Source organism: Globicephala melas, chromosome 10 (assembly GCF_963455315.2).
Source record: "Globicephala melas chromosome 10, mGloMel1.2, whole genome shotgun sequence".
In the NCBI taxonomy this organism is placed as follows: Eukaryota; Metazoa; Chordata; class Mammalia; order Artiodactyla; family Delphinidae; genus Globicephala; species Globicephala melas.
In genome coordinates, this window is record NC_083323.1 from 98184712 (window position 1) to 98201690 (window position 16979).

Genomic DNA, 16979 nt, shown 5'->3' on the forward strand with positions numbered 1-16979 from the left:
TAAATCAGTGAACAAAAAATAGATAGGCGATGATTCTAACCTCTTAATGTTTTTCATAATATTTTCATAATCTATTTTCTTAAATGTGGAAGGATTTTATCAAAACAATATCTCTTGTGCAAATGACACATTTAACTGAAGTTCACCAATTCCCTCACCACTTTCAGTTCCATTAAATCCAAGTAATAACGAATTAAAACATTTTTGTGTGAAAAGTAGAACATGTAGTATGATCCCATTTTTTTAAATATAATTCTGTTAACATTTCTACCCATTCTTCTGTCTATAAAGATACACATGGAGATTACTACCATAATGTTCATTCAAGGGTGGAGATCCATGGGCGGCAGGTTTTTTTTAACTTTGTTCTTTTAGTTTTATTCTTTGTTCATTTTTTACTTTATTTTCTTAAATTATTTATGACTAACTTATTTTCATAAAACAAAAAAAAAGTGTTCAAGAAAGGAAGATCAGAAGAAAATACACTGAATTGTTATCAAATAATTATTCACGTTCAGAGAGAGTATACATATTTTTTTTACCTCTCTACTTTTCTATAGTTTCCAAAGCTGCTCATCTTTCAGATCTCGGTCCTCCATCATTTCCTCCTGGTTATTCACTGACCCCTATGCCTGGATGGGACCCATTGCCGTACCTTCTCCTGGGTCTGTGTTCCACCCCTACTGCAACATTTATCACACTTTAATGCGACTTATAAAATTGTCTTTCTTCGCTGCTAGACAGTAACCACTTTGAGAGCAGAGGTCATGTCTATCTTTTTTTTCTGATAAACTATCACATAGCAAAGCTACTCAATAAATATTTATTTGATAAATGTACATGCTGAAGTTATATCACACAGCAAATATTATAGCAGCACACAGCAATTGCCTTCTATCTTCTAAATTCAATCCTCTGGTTTTGCCAGACTTATCAAGCTGTAAGGTACATGGACAATGGAAGGAGAAAATCTTTTTTTTTTTTAAGAATTAATTTTTTAGAGCAGCTTTAGGTGCACAGCAAAATTGAGAAGAAGGTACAGAGATTTCCCGTACACTCTTTGACCCCAACATGCACAGGCTTTCTCATGATCAATATGCCCTACCAGAGTGACACATGTGTTACAAATGATGAACCTACATTGACACGTCATCATCACCCACAGACCACAGATTACATTAGAGTTCACTCTCGGTGTTGTTATAGAGTCTCTGGTTTTGTACAAATGTATCAAATGATGTATATTCATCATTATAGTATCATACAGAGTATTTTCACTGCATTGCCCTAAAAATCCTCTGTGCTTTGCCTATTCATCCCTCCCGCCCCTAATCCTGATCCTTTTACTGTCTCCATAGCTTTGCCTTTTCCAGAATGTCATATAGTTGGAATCACACAGTATGTAGCCCTTTCAGATTGGCTTCTTTCACTTAGTAATATACATAGAACGTTCCTCCATTTCTTTTCATGGCTTGATAGCTTATTTATTTTTAGCGCTAAACAATATCCCACTATCTGGATATACCACAGTTTATTTGTCCATTCATCTACTGAAGGACATCTTGGTTTCTTCCCAGTTTGGGCAATTATAAAGATGCTATAAACATCCATTTTCAGGTTTTTGTGTAGACATTTTTGGATAAGTACCGAGGAGTGTGATTGCTGTATCATATGGTAAGACTATGTCAGTCTTGTAAGAAACTGCTGAACTGTCTTCCAAAGTGGGGCTACATTCTCACCAGCATTTGGCACTGTCAGTGTTCTGAATTTTGGCCAATATAGTAGGTGTGTAGGGACATCTTATTATTGTTTTAATTTGCATTTCCCTGGTGACATATGATGTGGGGCATCTTTCTGAATGCTATCCGCCATCTGTATAGCATCTTTGGGTGAGGTTCAGGTCTTATGCCCAATTTTTAATCAAGTTGTTTGTTTTCTTATTGATGAGTCTTAGGAGTTATTTGTATATTTTGGATCACAGTCCTTTATCAGATGTGTCTATTGCAAATATTTTCTCCCAGTCTGTGGCTGGTTTTCTCATTGTCTTGACTTTGTATTTGTCAGAGCAGAAGTTTTAACTTTAATGAAGTCCAGCTCACCAATTATTTCTTTCATGAATGATGCCTCTGGTCATGTCTCTAAAAAGTTATCACCAAACCCAAGGTTATCTAGGCTTTCTCCTATATTATATTCTAGGAGTTTTATAGTTTTAAAGAGAAAATCATTTTTAAATTCAAAATGTAGCCCTTGATTTCCCATTTCCCTGATTGGAGAAGACAGTCAGTCACACATTAGCCCTGTAAGTCCTCCCAAAGTGAAAGCCTTATGATTGGAACAAATGTCAAAACGGGCAGTGATATTCTTTTAAATTTTTTCTTTTTGTGGTCTGATAAACACATCATTTTGCTCTTGAATTTCTTAATTAATCAGCTTGGACCATCACCTTACGGCCCTTCCTATTAATGTCTCTCCAAACTTTAAAGGAGTGTCCACACTCTCTACTTTCATCCCCTCATTTCTTGTTTTGCCCTCAGTCCACACAATCTGGTCTCCAATCCTACCCTGTTGAAGCAATTCTTTGCAAAATCATGAATGAAAAATTGCAAAGTCTGGTCCCTGAGCTTGTGTGTCCCCTCTGCAGCATTTGGCATGGTTCTTCATGCCCTCTTTCTGGAAATCTTTCTTCCTCGGACTTTCCCAAGACCCCACTCTCCTTTTGTTCCTCTCCTCATTCCTGATCATTAAGAACACACACTGATCTTGACAGGGAGCTGAAGACTTCCTCTTTATTCCAGCCCTGGGAATGGAATCTCGGATGTGAGTCAATAACAAAATGGGCTTCTTCCTCTGAGGGGTATACCCTGGGGTCCTGACGCTAGCAGCTGGAGCTCTTCAGTAGAAGGAATAAATAAACTGTAGCTGGAAGCGGCATCACATTACATCACATCATGCTCTTCTCTGCCACTAAGATCTCTTTTGTTCCTTCCTTTCTCTCTCTACCTCCTTAGACACCTGGCGGGCATCAGGACAGGGCTGGAGGGAGGAGAGACCAGATCAGCTCTGCTCCAGCCTCTCAGAGAGGGGTCTTCAGTTCTTCCCTTTATTTAAATGTTTTCATTCATTTCCTTCTTTGGGGATTGGAGAGGTAAGACCCCAGGTATCAAGGGCAGAATGGGAGCTTAGAGGAAAGAGGCCAAGAAGAAGCTGCCTTTGTGTCAGTCAAGATCTCAAGTTAAAGTTAGCGATGCCCTTGAAGCTCACACACTGCCTAGGACCACTCACTGGTGTAGAAGTTCTGGCTCCTAATCAAGACGGTGCATTTGCCTGTGGTGTTTTCTGCACATCTTCAATCAGGAACCCACTGCAATCAGAGGTAGTTAATCCAGGAGTCAGGAACACAAGCTTCTCAGCAAAAACTCTCTGAGTAACATTTCTTGATCTCAGTTGTCAGCTTGTTAAATGTCATCACCCCCCGGATACCCAGGGCCCCCCTTTGCCAGTCCACATGCTCTCCCTTGGTGGCCCAACCTTAAGATTGCTTCCACTACAACCTGCATAAAAACAACTCCCATGTCTCTACCACCACGCCTGATCTCTCTTCCCCAGAGCCACACACCTCCCAAGGCCCCCAAACCCACCACCCCCAAACTCATCATCTCTCCTACCAAACCTACTCCTTTCTGGTGTTCTCTAAACTGGGGATGATTTTTTTTTTTTTTCAAATAAATCTGATTCTTATATGCACAGCGTACAGGTGTGAAAGCCCTCCAATCCTGGGCCCAGGCAAACAAATGCATGAGGAGCAAAATCCTGTGTAACCCCCTCAGTGCTGTCCTCCACCCCCATCTCCCTCTTGAATTGACTCCATTCCACCCCCGGCCTCCAGTGGTCCCAGTTCACCTTAATCCTCCCACCCCCCGCGGGATTGCAGTTTCCTGTTGACAGAATCACCCATCAGGCTCTGCCTGCCTGCATGACTAAGTCCCCCTTCCGAGTCTCCCTCACCCACATCTTCTGATGCTGTCCATGGGGCTCTGGGCCTAGCGTAATGTGGGCACACACCTGCGTTACCCATCTTCTCCTTCAGAGACGGCGGAGGGGGCATCAACGCCTTGGCATCTCAACCCGACAGCCTTGCCAGCACTGCCCTGCACAGTTCCAGGGACAGACAGATGCCACCCCATCTCCAGCCAACCCCCAGGGGCCCTGACTCAGCTCAGCTGAAGACGCCCAACTCAGAAACACAAGGGTCATCCTTGACTTGACCCCCCGTGTACAATCAATCATTTCTTCTTGTGAATCTTCTTTCTAAAGATTTCTCATAACCCTATTTTTTTTCTAGCCCCAAATGAGCCCTGTTTTAGTCCAGTCTATTACCATTTGTCATCTAGAATATAGTTGACGCTTGAACAATGTGGAAGTTAGGGGCACCGACCCCTTGTACGGTCTAAAATCTACGTATAATTTTGACTCCCCCAAACTTAACTGCTGATAGTCCCCTGATGCCCAGAAGTCTTACTGACAACATAAACAGTCAATTAACACATATTCTGTATACGTATTATGTGCTGTATTCTTGCAATAAAGTAAGCTAGAGAAAAAGAAAATGTTATTAAGAAAGTCATAAGGAAGAGAAAAGACATTTACAGTACTGTAATGTATTTATCGGCACCATAAGTTTACAAGATGAATTGTCCGTCTGTACCTACCTCAATGTTGTCTTATATGATACAAAACACTGTAGATGTTATACGTGTTACTAACGTTACTAACACTGGATATCAAAAATGAAAAGACAATGTGAAAAAGAAAGTCACATTTTACAGGTATAACAATGCACGCACAGATAACGAAGATGCAGCAATAGGATTGCTTTAGAGTCTCCTAGTGTAATCAATACCATTACAAAGTTATAACACAGTAAGAAAACTAAGACATTATTAATTTCATATTAAATATCACTCGACTTATGCCTCTGTAGGAATAGACTAGTATCTACAAATATGAAAAGATATTTTATGCATTCATGGCAAGACTTTTTCTTAATTTTTTCAATATTTCTAGACTATGCAGTTCATCTTCAAGTTTTTTCAAATTGTCACAAATCTCCAAAAATATTTCCAATATACTTATTGAAAACAATTCACGTATAAGTGGACCCACGCGGTTCAAACCCATATTGTTCAAGGGTCAACTGTATTGTGAAGTTTTTCTAACTGGCCTCCCTACATATAGTCTTACCCCTCCTCAGATTTATTCACCACACCGCTACTAGTGATCATCTTTAAACCCACATTTATTTATTTATTTATTTGGCCAGACCACGTGGCTTGTGGGATCTTAGTTCCCTGACCAGGGATGGAACCCGGGCCCTCGGCAGTGAAGGTACAGAGTCCTAACCACTGGATGGCCAAGGAAGTCCCCTTAAAACACAGCTGTAATCCTGTTGATTCCCTGCTCAAAATTTCCAGGGCGTCCCCCTAGGCTGAGACTATAATCTAAATTCCTTAATATGTCATCCAGGTGCACGTGTAATCCGTCTCTGCCCACCTTCTCTTCTCATTTCTCACTGCTTCTCACCTCCTTTTATACTGTGGTTAGATTGAAATTCTCACAGCTCTCCAAAGATGCTATGTCCCTCCACAGCCCTGCATTTCCACATGTGATGTCCCCTTTTACAATAACCTCTCCTACAGCATGCCTTGCCCACGTGGCTAGCGCTTCCTCCTTCAAAACTCCACTCTGCTGTTGAGTCTTCTGGAAGGCCAGCCTGACGTCCCCTGGCCAGTTTCGAGGCTCTTCCTGCTGCTTCCCAGAGCTTTCCAAACACACCTCCCTTGTGGCCCAAGTCACACTCAGGGGAGTTTTCTCTTTGGCAGGCACAGGAAGGCAAGAATAGTGGCTTCACCCACTTACCTCTGAACCTACCACAACAGCTGGTGTATATTAGGCACTCAGTATATAGTCACCGAATAATTGGATAAAGATTCAGTCCACCTCACCTTGAAAGCCCTTCATGCGGGTGGGAATGGAAATATAATACAATATGCACACACTTATTAGAAACCGTTGGGGACCAGAGCAGCTATAAGGAATGGGAGGGAAGGTTGAGGACCTACTATGAATCAAGCACTTTGCATATGAGGTAGACAGTGTATCCCCATTTTACAGACATCTTCACTAAGCTCTGAGACCATGTAACTTGTCCCAGATGGCAGGCAGTAAGAGGGCAGAGGCTGGAAACCCCGGATGTATTAATCAGGGAGTCGGAACACCCATGCTGTATAGCCCATCCAAAGAACCCTGGTAGGTACCACCTCACCTCAGGATTCCCCAGTTGAGGAAATGGGTACAACTCATTGGCTGTGAGACATTGGGTCAGTCAATCACCATTTTTAGGTCTCAATTTTCTTCTCACCTACAAAATGAGGGTAATAACCCATGTCACCTCTAACGCAGAGCTGAGAGCTGAGGTGAAGTTTTCTTTTTTAAAAAATTTTATTTATGTTTTTTATACAGCAGGTTCTTATTAGTTATCCATTTTATACATGTTAGTGTATACATGTCAATCCCAATCTCCCAATTCATCACACCACCACCCACCTCCACTGCTTTCCCCACTTGGTGTCCATACATTTGTTCTCTACATCTGTGTCTCGATTTCTGCCCTGCAAACCGGTTCCTCTGTACCATTTTTCTAGGTTCCGCATATATGTGTTAATATGCGATATTTGTTTTTCTCTTTCTGACTTACTTCACTCTGTATGACAGTCTCTAGATTCATCCACATCTCGACAAATTACCCAATTTTATTCCTTTTTATGGCTGAGTAATATTCCATTGTATATGTGTACTACAACTTCTTTATCCATTCATCTGTCAATGGGCATTTAGGTTGCTTCCATGATATGGCTATCGTAAATAGTGCTGCAATGAACATTGGGGTGCATATGTCTTTTTGAATTATGGTTTTCTCTGGGTATGTGCCCAGTAGTGATTGCTGGATCATATGGTAATTCTATTTTTAGTTTTTTAAGGAACCTCCATACTGTTCTCCATAGTGGCTGTATCAATTTACATTCCCACCAACAGTGCAAGAGGGTTCCCTTTTCTCCACACCCTCTCCAGCATTTGTTGTTTGTAGATTTTCTGATGATGGCCATTTTAACTGCTGTGAGGTGTTACCTCATTGTAGTTTTGATTTGCATGTCTCTAATAATTAGTGATGTTGAGCAGCTTTTCATGTGCTTCTTGGCCATCTGTATGTCTTCTTTGAAGAAATGTCTATTTAGGTCTTCTGCCCATTTCTGGATTGGGTTGTTTCTTTTTTTAATGTTGAGCTGCATGAGCTGTTTATATATTTTGAATATTAATCCTTTGTCCATTGATTCATTTGCAAATATTTTCTCCTGTTCTGAGGGTTGTGTTTTTGTCTTGTTTGTAGTTTTCTTTGCTTTGCAAAAGCTTTTAAGTTTCAGTAGGTCCCATTTGTTTATTTTTGTTTTTATTTCCATTACTCTAGGAGGTGGATCAAAAAAGATCTTGCTGTGATTTATGTCAAAGAGTGTTCTTCCTATGTTTTCATCTAAGAGTTTTATAGTGTCCTGTCTTACATTTAGGTCTCCAATCCATTTTGGGTTTATTTTTGTGCATGGTGTTAGGAAGTGTTCTAATTTCATTCTTTTACCTGAAGCTGTCCAGTTTTCCCAGCACCACTTACTGAAGAGGCTATCTTTTCTCCATTGTATATCCTTGCCTCCTTTGTCATAGATTAGTTGACCATATGTGCATGGGTTTATCTCTGGGCTTTCTATCCTGTTCCATTGATCTAGATCTCTGTTTTTGTGCCAGTACCATGTTGTCTTGATTACTGTAGCTTTGTAGTATAGTCTGAAGTCTGGGAGTCTGATTCCTCCAGGTCCGTTTTTTTCCCTCAAGACTGCTTTGGCTATTCGGGGTCTTTTGTGTCTCCATACATATTTTAAGATTTTTTGTTCTAGTTCTGTAAAAAATGCCATTGGTAGTTTGATAGGGATTGCACTGAATCTGTAGATTGCTTTGGGTAGTACAGTCATTTTCACAATGTTGATTCTTCCAATCCAAGAACATGGTAGATCTCTCCATCTGTTGGTATCATCTTTAATTTCTTTCATCAGTATCTTATAGTTTTCTGCATACAGGTCTTTTATCTCCCTAAGTAGGTTTATTTCTAGGTATTTTATTCTTTTTGTTGCAGTGGTAAATGGGAGTGTTTCCATAATTTCTCTTTCAGATTTTTCATCATTAGTGTATAGGAATGCAAGAGATTTATGTGCATTAATTTTGTATCCTGCAACTTTACCAAATTCATTGATTAGCTCTAGTAGTTTTCTGGTGGCATCTTGAGGATTCTCTGTGTATAGTATCATGTCATCTGCCAAGAGTGACAGTTTTACTTCTTCTTTTCCAATTTGTATTCCTTTTATTTCTTTTTCTCCTCTGATTGCCATGGCTAGGACTTCCAAAACTATGTTGAATAATAGTGGTGAAAGTGGACATTCTTGTCTTGTTCCTGATCTTAGAGGAAATGCTTTCAGTTTTTCACCATTGAGAATGAAGTTTGCTGTGGGTTTGTCACATATGGCCTTTATTATGTTGAGGTAGTTTCCCTCTATGCCCACTTTCTGGAGAGTTTTTATCATAAATGAGTGTTGAGGGCTTCCCTGGTGGCGCAGTGGTTAAGAATCCGCCTGCCAATGCAGGGGACATGGGTTTGAGCCCTGGTCTGGGGACATCCCACATGCTGTGGAGCAACTAAGCCCATGTGCCACAACTACTGAGCCTGCGTGCCACAACTACTGAGGTCTGCGTACCTAGAATCCGTGCTCCGCAACAAGAGAAGACACCACAATGAGAAGCCCGTGAACTGCAACAAAGAGTAGCCCCCTCTCGCCGTAACTAGAGAAAGCCCGCATGCAGCAATGAAGACCCAACGCAGCCAAAAATAAATAAAAATAAAATAAATTTATTTTTTTAAAAAATTGGTGTTGAATTTTGTCAAAAGCTTTTTCTGCATCTATTGAGATGATCATATGGTTTTTATTCTTCAACTTGTTAATTTGGTGTATTATGAGATCAAGTGGTTTCGCCTTGAAAGGCACCATGGGCGTGACGGGTGCCTGACGGCTGCCATAAAGTTACGGTGAATGGATGAATTCCTCAAAAACACGAGAGCATGCCAAAGGAATAGACCACGTGCTACTCAACACATCTGTGCAGGGAGGGCTGGAGTGATGATTGGTTGACGCCCTCGGGTCTGGGGGAGGCTGGTGGGGATGGCTTCCTTTACGAGGTGAGTGGGCTCCTTTCTGAAGGGAGGGAGCTCTGTGTTTTGAGGAAGAGAAGGAAGAGGAAACAGCTCAGGCAAACCTCAGCGCTAGTTGAGAGCATCGGAATATGAAACTGGGTTCGACAGAAGAGATGTGGCTTCCTGGAGTGGGAATCAGAAATCACTGGAGGTAAAGAATAATCTGCCTGGAGCTGCTTCCAAAGCAGAGCCACACCCTTCGCCCATGTGTCCCCACACCCTCAGGAGAAGCCTGGGCACGAGCCGTGGTCCCACCGACAGGGAGCCGAGTGAGGGGCACCGAGACGGGATGCTCTCGCTGACATGGTTGGTGATGCCACTAGCTGTGGGGTAGGCTGGGACTTGAGCCCAGGTTTTTGTTTTGTGTTTGTTTTCATTCCAAGTTCAGTGTCCTGCCATCACGTCAAGCTCAGGGAAGAACTCATCGCTTCATTCAGTAGATACTTAATAATCTCCTAACACGTGCCAGGTATCGGAAATAACTCTGAAATGACGATGGCTCTGAAGGTCACCTGTGAGGAATTCTGAGAGCAGATGAGAGCCATGTGGGAATCGTCTGAAACTGCAATGGGAGGTTGGGGAAAAGGAACCCTAAACACAAGAAACATTTACCGTCTACCAAGCGGGGCTATGTGACCCCTTCCCATGAAATTAAGTACCACATATGTCATAGTATTAAATCGGGTTGACTATCTAATGAGGCAGCTACAATTATGACCTTTCTTTTTAACTTTTTATTTTATATTGGAGTAGAGTTGATGAACAATGTTGTGTTTGTTTCAGTTATACATATACGTGTGTCTATTCTTTTTCAAATTCTTTTCCCATTTAGGTTGTTACGTAATATTGAGCAGAGTTCCCTGTGCTATACAGTAGGTATGACCTCCTTTCTGACAGGTGAGGAAACAGAGGCTCAGAGCGGGGAAGTGGCTCGATGGGGTAGAGCCCCGTTTCTGGCCTGAACTGTCCAACCCCAGGACTCTGCTTACTCCGAGCCACACTGCAGACAAGTGACTCACAGATAGAGAGGGAACAAGGGGTCTGAGCACGGAGCACAACGGGAGGGGCGAGAAGGTTAGGTTCTTGCCTCTCCCGGCGGACTCCCACCCCCTCCCCATCATGCGGGCCGGAGCATCCTGTCTGCCCCAGCCCTACGCCTCAGCAACCTGAGGGGATGCCTGCCTCCGGAAGCCCCGGCTTCCTGCTTTCTGCTGAACCCACAACGCGTCAGGCCGGCTTTCCCAGCTGCAGCACGCAGACGACCTGACCTTACAGGCTGGGGCTGAATCACCAGCCCCTCAGCTAGAAATAGCCTTCGCAGAAGTGTGCGGAGGCCACGTGTACACCGGGAGGGGAGGGGGCAGGGCAGTGTGTCCAAGGAGTCCCAGGACCCCGAGATAACACGGGTCCGGATGTGCTGCATCCCAAACACGGTAGGCTGGCCTTGGTCACAGGCTCCAAGGAGGTGAGTGGGCACCAGGATGTCTGCTCTCCGACGTGGGCTGCGTGACGAGGCCCAGGCATCCTGCGAGGGCGGGCTGGGTTCCGATGGGCAGCCCTCGAGCGCCAATCAGATCAGGCAGGCTGCGCGTGTGTGCGCACGCACACACACACACACACACACACACACACACACGTGACTCTGCAGTCCACAGCTCCCACCGTTCTTCCCTGAGAACAGTCCCAGCTTGAAAAGCATCGCTGTCTTCTCTCTGGTTTTGGTCAAAGGAGCAGAGTGGGGTATTAGGAGAAGGCGGTAGCCCGGCAAAGCCCGGCAGGCAGAGCCACGGAGGGTTCTAGACTTTGCTCCTTCTTCCCCACCTAGAAGAGAGCAAACCTCCAAAGTTCACCCTGTAGAGCTTGTTCCCAGCGTACCACGTCCTCCCAGCTCTCCCCTGGTGTTGTTCTCTGCCTACCATGTTCCCATCCCAGCAATTCAGTCCCTGAAAACAGGAATGTTCACAGGACGGGGGGGTGTCATTGGCGGAACTCTGAATTCAAAGCAAGACGGCCGGGGTCTGACTCCGTGTTCTGCCACAGTCGAGGCGCAGAACCTCGCACAAATCCCAGATTGATCCTCAGTTTCTTCATACGTAAAATGGGATTCTTATTCTCCCACGGGGTGGTTGGGAAGATCCGATACGAGAATGCACGTGAGGATGTTCTGTGAAGAGTATTCCGTTAGGAAAGTTCTTTGTAAATGTCAGGGGGGCTTCTGTTATTACACAAGACTTGGGGCATGGGGACCAGTCCTGGCTTCAGTTCAGATCACCATGGGAATGCCGCTGAAATGTCTCCTGCTGTGACACTGCCCTGGCCTCCTCCCTGGGGTTACACGTGGGCCCAAGTAGGTGTGAGAAAGCACTTTGTCACTGGGGTTGTTTTATACCTGGGGCAAGGTCCTACCTGGTGACCTTGGAACAGGGCTTCCCAACTGTCTTCACATGGTGGCCGACATAGAAGGTGACACCCGTCGGCACACTGGATGCCCATCCTCCTAGGTCCCTGCCACTGCAGCCAGGAGTCAACGGCCCTGCACACCTGCTACCCCTGGGGACTTACAGGACGCACAGCTCAGGAAAGCTCCACTTCGAATCATAAACTTCTTTAAAAAAAAAAGTGAGATTGGTTGGTGGAGGTGTGGGAGGTACAGATGGATAAACTTCACACAGAATCCTTATTCAGAAGCTGTGTCCCCGCTTCCTCCATCCCCACCCCCATGCTTCCCCAGCAAGTCTGACCTAAGTCTCTGACTTTACTCTGAACGGAACCAGCACAGCCCTGTTCTTTTCACCCAAAGTGAACCCTCTGTGAAATCACTCCCGCAGCCTGGGACACACAGCGTCGTCTTATCTCCCCCGAGCTGTAGTGGTGGAGGCCAGGAGAGGGTTTCCAGTAAGAAGCGTGTTAGCGGAAAAGAGGCGGGGGAAGACGTAGGGAAGGAAAGGGGACTTGAGGCTGCAGCCACTGGTCATTCTCTGTCCTCTGCTGTCAGGCTCTTCTGTGACCTTCCCTTACCCGGGGTCCCCAGAGAAGGTATCTGCAGGGCTTTAGCCCTCTTTCTCCTGCAGCATAAACTTTGTTCTGGCACCAAAGGAGAGACTGCAGAGGCATGGATTCTGTGATATTACAGAAGCCCCTGTATTTCATTGGGGAATGTATAATGAGGGTTTTATTTATATATTTGGGTTTCCTTCTGAGTACCTCTATTATAATAGTGACCTATAATACTAAATTATAAAAAAACACAGTCCTATGTATGATATTAAATATTAGAAGCATCTGTAGAATCTGTAATTAAAAAACTAAATAATAAAGATCAGAGAGGAAATAGATAAAATGGAGATTTAACAAACAATAGAAAAAAATCAACAAAACCAAGAGCTGGTTCTTTGAAAGGATAAACAAGATTGACAAACCTCTGGCCAGGCTCACCAAGAAAAGAGAGAGAACCCAAATCAACAATATAAGAAATGAAAAAGGAGACATAACAACTGATACCACAGATAACAAAACACCATAAGGGAATACTATGAACAATTATATGTCAACAAATTCGACAACCTAGAAGAAACGGACGAGTTTCTAGAAACACACAGCCCAGGAAGAGATAGATAATTTGAACAGACCGATCACTGGAAGTGAAATAGAATCTGTAATGTAAAAAACTAAATAATACAGATCAGAGGGGAAATAAATAAAATAGAGAAATAAATAAAATAGAGATTAAAGGCGTCTGCCTTGCTTGAGCTGATCCCTCAACCACTGTGGACATTATAAGCAAGGCAGTGGGAGAGAAACAAGGCCACCAGCAGAGAATGTAAACACTTCCAGTCACTGTCTACAGGTGGGCAACTCCCAGTCGATCAGGTCAAGTGTAGCAGGTGATTAAGCAAACAATGCGGGAGGGGGTTGGAGGACAAGACAGTGTGCAACCCTCAGAGAAACTCTCAGACTAAGGCATCCGGGAGGGACTTCAGAGACTGTTTCATTCACCATCCACCACCTCCCCAGTTTACAGATGGGGAAACAGGTCAGAGGGAGGACATGGTCCCTCAGTTTGCATGCACAGATTTCAAAAGAAACAGGTTCCCTTTGACGGGGAAGCTGATACACATGACGGGGGCGGGTAAGGGATCTGCTCACGTCTTATCTAAAGGAACGAAAGGTAACTAATTACGCAGGCAGATAGATGCTGTTCTGGCACATTTCATTTCCCTGACCCTGGAATGAATTATTCCAGGTAGTGATTTTGACACAGATTCAGGCAAACACCGTGGCCGAGTTTTGTTCTCATTCTTTTGAATATACTTTCTTTTTTAGAGCAGTTATAAGTTAACAAAAAACTTGAGCAGACAGGAGAGAGTTCCCATATACCCCCTTTCCCACCCTACACACAGTTTCCTCTGCTACCAGCATCTTGCATTAAGTGGTACGTTTGTCACAGTCGATGAGGCAATAGGGACGCATGATGGTTAATAAAGGTCCAGAGTTTACGTGAGGGTCCACAGCGTGTCGTGAGTTCCGTGGGTTTTGACAAACGCACCGTATTGCGTTTCCATCATCACGGTCTCCTACAGAACAGTTTCACCGCCCTAAAATGCCCCCCTGCACTCCAGTTCTGGGCTGTGGGCGTCCTCCCAGTGCACAGTTCCCCTCACTGTCTCAGACGGTGGCCAGGTACCACCAGCCCCAGACAACAGGGTGCAGTGCGTGCACGGTACACTTGCAGGGCTGGTCCTGCCACTAAAGCATTTGCTCCCAAGAGATGCTCTTGTCCTAGGAAGACCTCCATCTCCTGCTTCTCCTCACCTCCAGCCACTCCCCCTTCCACGTTCTCACGACAGCTTCCTCTTGGTCACCGTCTAGCAGAGTCCCTCCCGCCAAGTTCACTTCTGTTATATTTGAGATTCCACATATAAGTGATATCATACGATATTTGTCTTTCTCCGTCTGACTTACTTCACTTAGTATGAGAATCTCTAGGTCCATCCACGTTGCTGCAAATGGCATTATTTCATTCTTTTGTGTGGCTGGGTAGTATTCCATCGTATATATGAACCTCTTCTTCTTTATCCATTCATTCAAACGTAGATGGACATTTGGGTTGCTTCCATGTCCTGGCTATTGTGAATAGCGCTGCTGTGAACATTGGGGTGCACGTATCTTTTTGAATTGTAGTTTTCTCTGGACATATGCCCAGGAGTGGGACTGCAGGATCAGGGTTTCACACCTGGTTCCCAAGGTCACACGCTCCCAGATCCTCTGACCTGTGCAGTGACAGCTGATGCCCTCCAGGGGCCAAGAAAAGGAGCACACTTACCCTGGGCTCTGTCATCCTCACCCTCGGAAGCTTCTGAGGAGATGCCACAACGACAAGGCTCAGAGTACTGTACGGACTTAGCATTCGGTGCTAGGACTCCCCAGAAAAGCCCATGTACATCTTAGGCTGGAATCGTGGAAGGGGATGGACAGTGAGATGTGGCTCGGTCCCTGTGTATTGACTCCAGTGCACAGGACGGGTGCAAAATCTGTTCCTTGATAAGAACTGTAGAGTCAGGCTTAGGGGTTACAAATAGCTCTATTTTTAGTTTCTTGAGGAATCTCCATACTGTTCTCCCTAGTGGCTGTATCAATTTACATTCCCACCAGCAGTGCAAGAGGGTTCCCTTTTCTCCACACCCTCTCCAGCATTTATTATTTGTAGACTTTTTAATGATGACCATTTGGACCAGTGTGAGGTGATACCTCATTGTAGCTTTGAGTAGTGAAGTTCTTGAAGTGACCTGCTAGCACTCCTCACAGGACTGTCAGAGCATCAGATGGGATGCTGGGTGTGCGTGTGCATCGTAGGTTGGGAAGAGCCAGACAGAAGCAAACGGGCTTCTGCCCAGAGCATCGTCAGCGCCTTGAAGAACAGGACTGTGCTTTTTCATTCTTAGGCTTCCCTAAAGACTTTCTGCAAACACTAGCCACAGAAGAGACTTTCCATAAACCGTTACGTGTGGGTTGATTGGACGCATTAGAGGAAGAGAGCATAGGATTGGATGTTAGGAGTGGAGCTTTCATCGTCAGGAGAAGACACAGGGTGGCATTTTCAGGAAGGCTGGAGCTCTTCCCCTATGACCATTCATCCTGGAGGCTTAGACATCCGTCTGCCTGACCCCAGGGATTGGATGGGCAAGATGCCAGGGAAACCGCTGCTGAAATGATGGAGCCAGAATCATGACGAGGTGGGAATAGGGAGCAGAGACCTCCATCTGCAGACGGAGACTTTAGACAGAGTCCAACAAAGCAAAGCAAACTGTGGCCCATCCTGAGACCGCCGCCCCGTTCCCTGGTCTTTCTTTTACCAAGATTCCTCGAAATTTTTTTCATCATAGTTTAACAACAGTCAAAACAACATTTTTCTTTTTGAAAATTGGTGAAAACCTTCACATGGAGAGAATACGACCTTGGGAGAGAATTCTCTGCACCTTCTCAGAGAGGATTCTGAGAAGTCAGGGGATGAGGGGAAGGAACGAACTTGTGGGAATACAGATTTGTCTAGTCCCCAGGCCATAATCAGAGCCTCTATTCTATGACTGTACAGGCAGGGTCTGGACCGGAAGTCCTCCACAGAGCTCCCGGGGCAAATTCTCCCAACGCCAGGGCAGATGTCCCCACCTGCTGCATCCCAGGCAGCCCCATGGGATCCATGGACAGAGATATCCAAAACCCACAAGCCGCCGGTCTTGTCCTGAGCTTCCTGTTCCCATCTGGTACCAGGGTTTCACACCTGGTTCCCAAGGTCACACGCTCCCAGATCCTCTGACCTGTGCAGTGACAGCTGATGCCCTCCAGGGGCCAAGAAAAGGAGCACACTTACCCTGGGCTCTGTCATCCTCACCCTCGGAAGCTTCTGAGGAGATGCCACAACGACAAGGCTCAGAGCACTGTACGGACTTAGCATTCGGTGCTAGGACTCCCCGGAAAAGCCCATGTACATCTTAGGCTGGAATCGTGGAAGGGGATGGACAGTGAGATGTGGCTCGGTCCCTGTGTATTGACTCCAGTGCACAGGACGGGTGCAAAATCTGTTCCTTGATAAGAACTGTAGAGTCAGGCTTAGGGGTTACAATCTCTCAGGGAGCTTTGGAAACAAGTGCAAAGAGTCTCACCTTCATTCAGCAGGGCGAAGGATGGTTCTGGGGGAGTTATGGTTGTTCTCTCGGGCAGCCAGGTTGGGAGCCCCCGGCAGGAAGCTGGAAGGTCTTCCAGGAGCTGGAAGGTCTGCCATCCCTGCTACTGGGCAAATCCCTACCTCCAAGCTCAATGTTTCCTTATCTCAGGTGGGAAGAATTACTCTGAGATGCTGGCACCTTCCTTCACTCTCACCAAGTGGGGGATCCTTCCTCTCCCCGAAATCAGCCTACTCCCCTGGGCGGTCCTCTGCCTTCAGATCCACCTGCCAGGCATTCAGGGCTGGTGGGGAGTCTTCGGAAGTGACGTAGGCCGGCACATCAGTTCTGTCTCCTAACAGGACACACGGAAGTGGCCAGGGAGGTTCCACCTCCAACCAGTCTGGGACCAGAGCGCATGACCACATCCTTCTCTCAAGACACCTGCCCTGCCCCCTGCAGCGCCCTGGCAG